At 44.5% G+C, this 9,133-nt stretch overlaps 1 long non-coding RNA gene across 1 annotated transcript; it reads left to right on the top strand.

The window, feature by feature from the left end:
* Window positions 1–205: 205 nt before the first annotated feature.
* Window positions 206–8,103, top strand: LOC107321205. The gene is made up of 3 exons (XR_004309074.1): window positions 206–249; window positions 403–435; window positions 7,953–8,103. It is a non-coding gene; the product is annotated as an uncharacterized LOC107321205 (long non-coding RNA).
* Window positions 8,104–9,133: the final 1,030 nt, after the last annotated feature.

Raw genomic sequence — 9,133 nt, 5'->3', positions numbered from 1 at the left:
ATGGCAACAGCAAAACATGTATGCGAACTGTTGAATGTCCTGAAGCACTGATGGAGCACCTGGGGAAAGGACCCCATCAGCCCTGGGAGCACAGGTGAAGGCAGTTCAGCTGTGTGATAGGAAGGGGTGGAGCCTGGCTGCACCTCTTAGACCTCATTTAAGGGCTGACTGCCACTGGGGAAGGATCTCTTTCTGGAGATCCCTCCTTGGTGAAGCTTTCCCCTGTGAACCTGGAATCTTCTGATACAGGTGAGCAATCTTCTTCCCTTCCTTTATAGCACCTCTCTATTGTGTCAGTCCTTTTGTCATCACACCTTTGTTGTAATGCCTTTCCCACTGTATTGGTCTGTCCAATTGCTAGACAGGCTCATGATCGTTTAATTAGCTTATCTCCCATTTCAGGCTCTGAAAATCTCTGGACACACTGTCAGGAAGGTGAGTACAAATATGACTTTTTCAGCATTGAAGGCATTAATGGCTTTCGGCAAAGTAGGTAAGGACTGATTATTCATACCCAGGAACTGCATGTGTTCGTACACAAGAAGTATGCTGCTTGAAAATGTGATAATGGATCAGATATCTCCTTTCTCATAACAAGGAGAAGTGGGAATTCTGATGCTGCCTGGGCCACCGTAATTCTGCATTCAGCAGCTAATCATAACAATACATTCTCTAAACCCAAACTCTCCTGACCTGAGTTTGAATGCATGGGGAGTGCAGAAATACAGCCCTCTAAGTGCAGTTTCTGTTACCAAGTTGAATTAGAGCTATGCTGTGAGTATGAGAAAGAATGTGAAACCTCCTTGTCAGCTCGAAGCAGAACAATCACTTATTTTTCCTTTCAAACCAGGGAGGTCATGTTGCTGATAGTCACAAAAATAAGCTTTTTCGAGTCAGCAGCTTTGCCTGATCTGTTGGAAATGTCACTACTTGCTGGTAAATATTCCAGCAGCCAGAAGTCTTTGTTTCTAAACCCAATTATGGTGGCTGTCTGACAACAATGCATTTACTTATCACAGCATCCCAAACACCTGACCACTTAAAAGCAGCCGTGTGAATAGTTAAGGGTGTCATAAATCTTCTAGGGCCCAAATAACAAACAAAATTATTCTTATTAAGCTCGGTTTTTATGCTAGTACAAGGGCTCTCATTCGGACCCAAATGGAATGCCATTGTTCCACTGGTAAATTCAGAATGCAGAAAATAACAGGAATCCATATATTTTTTTTCAGTAAGGCCATAAAAATTATATACCTGTAGTTTTATGACATAGCAGGCATAGCAGTGAGGCTGGCTGCTCCTGGTCTCAGTACAAAACAAACTCAGAAGCAAATCTGAGACATTGATGGATTTCTGCATATGGTTCAAGAAAACTCTTTAAGCCATGGCAGTGAACGCAGGAACTTGGAGACTTGTAAAATACCTTCAGTAAAAAGCAAACAGAGATTTAATGAGTGCCCAGAGGTCTCTCTGGGTGTAAAGCCAGCTAATTGTGCTGCTGAAGATGTGAATTCTTGCTTTACCTGGAGATTTACCAGTGACCTAGGCCTGCAATAGGAAACCCAAACGATTAACAAGAGGGAGCTGTGGGGAAGATCCCAGGTGGTTTGGTGGGAAACGCAACCTGTGCTTAGCAAACATTGCAGTGCTGTGTCTAAAGCTGTGAAACCAACATGGCGAGCAAAAGGAGACTGAATATCCATTATCAATATATCCAATATACCATTATATATTATGATAACACCCGTGAATTGAATTGCACCTAATTCTACTCCTTAGCTTGGATGTTAGGAAAAGGTTCTGCATCAGGGGGTGGTTGAGCACTGGCACAGCTCCTCAGAACATTGGGCATAACATAGGATCTGGGTGGTGTTGTGTGGAGCCAGCAGTTGGGCTTGTGGGTCATCATGTGTCCCTACCAGCTTAGGATCCACTGTGATCCCTACAGAAGCATGGCTTTATTCTAATGCAAACAATCGCCAACCAGCCTTAAAAAAAAGAACAGATGCCTTCCAGTTGTATTTGTGCAGCCATGAGCCTCTGCCACGTGGACCAGCATCGTGAACACATTGCTTAATGAATCCTTAGATTGAGGCAATTCTCTGCTTTCGATATAATATTGTGGAAGTGTTTTCCTAATCTGTGAGACAGTGAGAATCCATCAGATGATGGAGGGTATGGACATGTCTGTGATCAGTGCAGGACAGGCAAAGAACAGATGGAGACTATGGAGTTGTGCCTTTGCCATGGAGGAGAGCACAGACAAAGGTCCACCCCAAACATGTGTACCAAACAGTGATTTGGGCACTTGGTTTCCACAGGGTTTTATTTCTCATTAGTGCTTAATTCATTGCTTTGTGTTGCTAACACACATCTTAAATGTAAAACTGAGAGAAAAGTCTTCTGCAGATCTGTTTAATGAGATGCAAGCGCAAATGGTATTACAAGGTAATTCTTTAATATGTGAGAATTAAATCTGATGGAGAATTTATGCAATTGGATCACTTATTTATGTAGATGTTCAGAACACCTATCTGTAACAATGAGTAAATGAAAGAAACACAAACAGGGATGATCCCAAAGGATAAAGCCAGCGCTAATCTCTCCATCTCTTGCTGGAGATGGGCTGTCAGGGAGATTTTTCAATTCTCAAGCATGCTGGCTCACTTCAGTCTCTGTTTTGTGTGGGAAAAACACCCTGTATTCCTGCGGAGTCTCCCCATCAAAGCCCATTCGGTCTATCAAAACCCAATTGGTCTGTGGAGAAACTCAGGGAACCACAAGATGGGGGTTTGGTTTCTCCCTTGGCCCTAATGTGCCATGGTGCCTCTGGTGTGAAAAGTCCATACATGCAAAGACTTACTGTATAAACTAAATGAGGTTATTTCTACCTTTTTTGTTATGCCTGTACTTTGTTGCCTGAGTGAAGTAGGAGAGCAGCCTGGAGAATGAGGAGAGACCCAATGAAGAGGTTTTAAATGCTACCTGTAGGCAAATTGAAAATTGCCCCTCCAAATGCTAATCTTATAGTGAGGAAATGACAGTTCCTACACTAACTCCTTCCCAAAGCATCATCCTTGTGGCAGTTATCACACCAGAGATAGGTTCTCTTGCTCCAGATCGGTGCCACCATAGCAGCACCCAGGAGTCTGCTGTGCTGGAGCATGGTACAGAGGGCACAACAAGAGCCTTCCTGCCCCATGGAGCTTCAGGTATATCCCTGTCACAGTCAGGTCCTGCCTGAAGGCGCTGAAGCTTTGCTCTCTCAAAAGGCTGCACAAAGACCTGAAACATCCAGCCTCGCTATAAATGGCTCTTTTAATTCAATTACTTAGCAAAATTGATTTAATTAAGAGCACAGCCTAGATGGGATTATTGCAAGGCTGTAGAGTGTTGCAAATAGATTAAAGTGGCACAGAGAAAGGCTCGCTATGCTCCCAGGAATAAGAGGTAGGGCTCATGTCACAGGCTGTTGGTACCATCACAGGGTGTGAACAGCCTCACCCTGTGTCTGCAGCAGCACTGTTGGTCTCTACTGCAACTCCATCCAAGCACTGCAACTTGGCCACAGCATCTTAGTGAAGCCAGCAGTGCCCCTCCCCATCCCTACGTTTTCTCAAGGAGAATGAGCTTAGAGCTCAGGGGACCACACTTTGTGAATGCCCCAAGCAGTTTCCTACACTCCCCTGGATGGAACCATTGTAAAACCCAACTCCTGATCTCTCATCCAGACAACACAGGGCTGTTGTACTCTCTCACAAGCTCTGTTACACTCAGCTCTTCCTTCTGGTTCTGATAAACCACTCCTTTCAACATCCTCTGTTTCCCATTAATCATGGTTTGCTAGAAATGTACATATTTATTGCTTTTTATCTTGTTTAATCTATTGGGTCTTGCAGTCCCTATTCATTTTTGCTGCTTCCCTCCTAACTCCCACCCATTTATCTTCACTGTTATTGCATCTGCTTGAGTACAATTTGATTATCTCCTGGCAGCACTCATGCCGGCCCTGAGCTCTGTGATGGGACTTCATTCTGCAGAATAGTTAGTCTCCCAAAGTCATCATTGCCTGAGTTACAGAGGACCTGGTGTTCTCACTTCTCTGCTTAGTGGGGAAATGGGGTTAATGTTTAGTAGTCATCTGTCTTTGGAAGCCTATAAGGTAACCAGGCATCTCATTCCACAGCCCCATGCATCTAGCAGAATAGCTCCCTGTGCTGAGCAGGGTTTGATATCTCTGACAGTAACCTCCAGCAAATCGATAAGCTCTGGAAAAGACCTCCCTGCTGTGGGGATGCCCAAGGCCAGCGAGGGCTCATTCCCTCCAAGCTGCTCTTTCTTTGTGCCTATTCATGAAAGACAGAGCAATTGGGAGTGGGAACTTGGCTCTTCTGAGGGGAAAAAATACCTAATAATGAGGCACCTGGGTCTCAGGGAAAACTGTGGGCTTCTTTCTAGGCTGCAGATGGCCATCCACAGTGGGATGGATCAGAAATGCATTTGCTTTTAAGTTATGCCATTGGTTCAGCTGTGGTGCCTTTTGCATCTGGCTTTGTGGCACAGAGAAAGGAAGTCACTGTGGCAGCTGAACACCCTTATGTGACCACAGCACACAGTCAGCATGATTTTTTTCTATGAGCATTTGCCTTTCCATGTGGCTTGTTTGAGGTCTTTGGCTACTTTCTGAACTCCACTGAGGTCCTAAAAGACACAAAACAATTCAATCATAAAATTAGATACATTATTAGACGGAAACCTTGTGCAATGCAGATTGATATCATGTAATATCTCTGGGGCAAAAGAGATGCAACCAAGAACACTTGCTTAGAGGGGTTGCAGCTGCTCATTGCCCCATGGGTGGGATGGGAGAAAAGCTGCTGGCAGCATTGGTGGCTTAGATGTATGGCTTTGATGCACATCCATGGCAGTAGGGTGTGGATGTGCAGTGGATATTCGTTAGTTATTGCTAGGGCCATGAGGTGGACTGCTTCTAGGAAGTCTCTAGGCTGAATCCAATTCAGTTCTGCAGAACAGGGGACACACTGAGGGAAGTGAGTATCATGCATCCTCCTGAATGGGCCTTAGGTATTCACAAACCTCTTAACTCACGGAGCTATGAGAAGCATCTTGTACTGCCATGACTTCTGGCTGCTGGCCATCAGCTTCCAGTGAGCACGTCTTTCTGGTAGTCATAGATGAAGAAAAATCATGTGTTCAGTTGGAGTTGAGGAGCGGGAGGGTCATATAAATGTTCTGTCAGAAATTGGATGGGCATGAAGCTCCAAAATGAGATCTCTAATTATGGGAACCCTCTTAGAGACATCAGTGTGATGGATGGCAGATTCCGTACTGCACATGACTGTAAATCCTGCCATAATCTCCTCCTTCCATGCCCAGAGGAAACATCACTCTAACAAATCCTGACTCATGGCTGTCTTTAGCTCTGTGCTTCCAGGTCCCCCTGCTCTGCTTCAGCTTCTCAGAATGCCTCTCTACTGCATGCCCAGGTGCTCTCTTCCTTTGACCAAGTGTGGCTTTTGGGGATGGTGAGCTGCAGCACACTGTGGATCCTCTCCGTTCTTTGGATCAGAAAGCAGGGCACTGTGTAAGAATGTGAGAGGCTGATAGGTTTTCTTTCATGTTGCTGGCTGTGCAAAAGGCACCATATTGCTTTTCTGACAGGACAGATCCAATTTAGCAAGGAAAATACAGTAGGGCAATGATTTGCTTGTATTTGAATGCTTTGTGCTCATGCTGGATGCTGGATATAGGGTCACTGCCAAGGAGCAGCCATCTGGGTCAGGAGAAGCACCAAGGGCATGAGGTGATCCTGACTCACTGTAACAGAGATGAACCTTTGGGTCTGGGTACAAGGGTTGTAGACCCTTGTAGGCCAGGAGTAATTTTTAGCATATTCTTATACCTCAGAATCTGTCTGAGCCAACAAGGGCATTTCAACCCTTGTTTATGTTGTCGGGACTATCAACATATGGAGTAATCCTCATCCCATATTACCTATGGCTGAATGCCAGACAGTTATCTTTGTTTTCACTGTGCCCACTCTGTGCTTCCCTGGGTTTCAGTGCCTGTTACTCCACTGGGCCATGGGCTGGTCTCAGGACAGCAGAACATAGGTGACAGGGAGACCTCTCAGCTCAGGTGGGAGCTTGCAGCTCCTGGAAGACTCCAGGAGATGATTGTCACCCTGCAATGGAGGGATGATGCTCCATGTTCCTGCATATCTGTGTGCTGGTAGGACACGGGAAGGGATGATTAATGGGTATAATAAAAATGTTAATCTGTAGAAATGAAACCTTCCTAATTAAGAAATGTCTTCTGAGACTTTTGCTTCTCCTTTCCAAAGCTGCTGTGTGTGCACGGAGCATCTCCATCCACTCTGGTGTGATTAACAGAAAGGCCAATGGTGCCAATCATGAGCCATTCATCCACATTCGACAAAGGGGATTATTCCCAGCTCCATCTTCTTGGCAGAAAGGGATGAGAGTGCTCCTGCACCACTGACTCCTTTCTCCTGGTAACAGTATCAGCTATGCTGGAGAAAAGCAGGATTTAAGCTAATGAAAGGATTAGAATAATCTCTGTGCAACCCGGTGCTCTATGGCTGCTCAGATCTGTAACACAGCTGTCTGTCTGTCTGTGCCAGGCAGCAGTCTCAATTGTAATGGCAGTCCAGTGGCTCTCCTCTGTCTTCAGGAGGCATCAGATGAAAACAACAAATGGAGTTTGTTTTTTTTTGTCATGTGCTAAAAGAGTTCTAACTCTCAAATTACTCCAGAAAGCCCTTCCTGAATTCTTTGGCTTGATGCTTACTGATATATGGGCTCTGGATCTGGGCTATGCGTCATACTCACTGTCACATAGGACTGGGAGTTGATAAATCGGAGGGTGAGGGAGGAGTGGAAGGGATATTTATGGCAATGTGGGGAAAAGGCTCTGCTGGATCTGAGCAGAAGGGAAGAATCTGCTTGCTGTTGCTATTTCTTCTTGAGCCCTGCACCTCCCTTATGGCTCTGAGGTCAGAAGTGTAGATGTAGGAGCATCGCTCAGACCATCTCATTGTTTTTAGGATACATTTCTTTCAGTGCCTTTCTTCTTTTTGCTTTCTTTCTCCCAAATTTGTGTGTGTGTGTTTCCCACAAAAACCCTCTGAATTCCAAAATTAAAGACCAGAATTGCAAGATAAAGCAGTCTGGGGTCCAATATATAACATCACAACAACCAACTACACAACCATAGCTAACAACCAACCAACAAAAAGCCCTGCTTTGTGTGGGAAAGTGGACAAGTTTAATGAGGAGTGAGAAGTGGGATTAGATACAGGGATCAGAACGCAGCACAGCTCGGAGGCGCCTTTCTGAGTAGCTTTTATTCCCAGCAGAAATTATTGCCAAATTTTCTGGAAGGATGTGTTTTCTGATCCGTGATTATTTTGCATTTGCAAAGCTGGTCTTAGGCTCCATTTCCTATCAGAAGAAATCACTTCTGACAAACAATGAGGCAGCCCCATTAATTAGTTGTCTCTAATTCTCCTAAGATTGTTGCTGTAATTAACGTCTAACTTTCTGAAGTATGCTTAAACTGGAATTGTTCCATGTTTAATAGCTAAAATGTCCCATTAGATAAAGTTAATGCAGCCGTCATGGAATGGCAAATAGGGGCTGTGAGGCCTTTCTTTAAGATACGCATAAATAATCTTAATAGAAAACATGCAGGCTGAGATGCGGGCAGAATAATGTCAATATTATTAGAAATAGCCTTTCACAGGCTTTAGTGAACAGCAGTCGTTGGGCTTAATGGCTAATTACAAAGACTCTTTTCTTGGACTGCTATGGCATCTTTTACCCAGCTATGGACTGGGCATTAGGTTGCAGCGTCTAAGTGTCCCTGTTTATATCCCAAGGATCTGACTCAGACTGTGTATTTACTGTTAGGATTTTCAGGAACTTGAATGCAGGGACCACGATCTTCCTGCAGCCAGGATCCTCTCTACCATGAAGATCACAGAATGACAGAATGGTCGGGGTTGGAAGGGATCTCTAGAGACCATCAAGTCCAACCACCCTGCAAAGCAGGCTCCCTACAGCAGGCTGCACAGGTAGGCATCCAGATCAAAGCATTAGAGTAAGAAATGAAGATCTTTCAAGGAAGAAAAATGAATTGCATTTTTCTTTCTTTGAAATTGTTCCTTTTCAGATGGTGATCTGAAGCTTAGGAGTATATCTCAGGTACATCTGTAGTACCGCTCACTCACTCTTGAGAAGGTTTGGCTTTTAGTCCAGCTGTTTTTCTTTCTTCCCTGATTGCAAGGCTGTCATTCCCTTGTTCAAAACACCTTTGGGAATTACGCTGAGATGGAAGCAAAGTGATTGCACCATGTGCTTTCGGCACGGTGCCCCAGCAAGTTTGGGTATCTGCCTGCACAGAGGGCCAACTTGGCCTGTTCTTCCTCCTCCAGGTGGTCCCCACTGTCTCAGACCAATGTGATCCTTTGAAGACTGCATCAACAAGAGAAACACTGACCATTCTGAACTTCTAATGTAAAGATTTTCCAACTTCTAGTTATTTTTTGCGGTGGTTTTCTCGTCTCTTTCCTATGGGTCAACAGCCTTTGCAAGCCTGGGACTTAGGAGTAGATTTATGCACCAGTGGCAGCGTCATTGTTCTGATACCAGAGAAAATACTTAATGTTCCCTCCCTTTGATCTCTATCTTGCTCTTTGTTGAACTGTGTTTGGTTTCCACCATCCCTCTGGTGCCCTCGGGTCACTCTCCTCCAACACACTGATGACACTGAGCCATCTTGGTTTTGGCTGTGTCATTCTCACTTTGCTTTTAGCACATTTAAGATGTTGGTTAAGACCTGTAACCAAGCAGCCAGGTTTTATAATGAATTTACTCATCAGTCCTCATTCACTATCTCACTGGATGCAACCATTGTCAACATTACTTAATTCTAAATTCTGTCCTTTCTTATTTCATGCTGAGAATAATTGTGGTGGAATGTATTAGAAACACCTCCGTTAAATGGCACATCTCTGTGTGAATTATTGATAAAAGAACTCCCCAGAGCTGGAGGGACATTATTAATTCTGCTTGGTGATAGTCTTCAGATG

The sequence above is a fragment of the Coturnix japonica genome, chromosome 15 (genome assembly GCF_001577835.2).
Source record: "Coturnix japonica isolate 7356 chromosome 15, Coturnix japonica 2.1, whole genome shotgun sequence".
NCBI lineage: Eukaryota > Metazoa > Chordata > Aves > Galliformes > Phasianidae > Coturnix > Coturnix japonica.
This window is presented reverse-complemented; position numbering and strand designations above follow the sequence as displayed.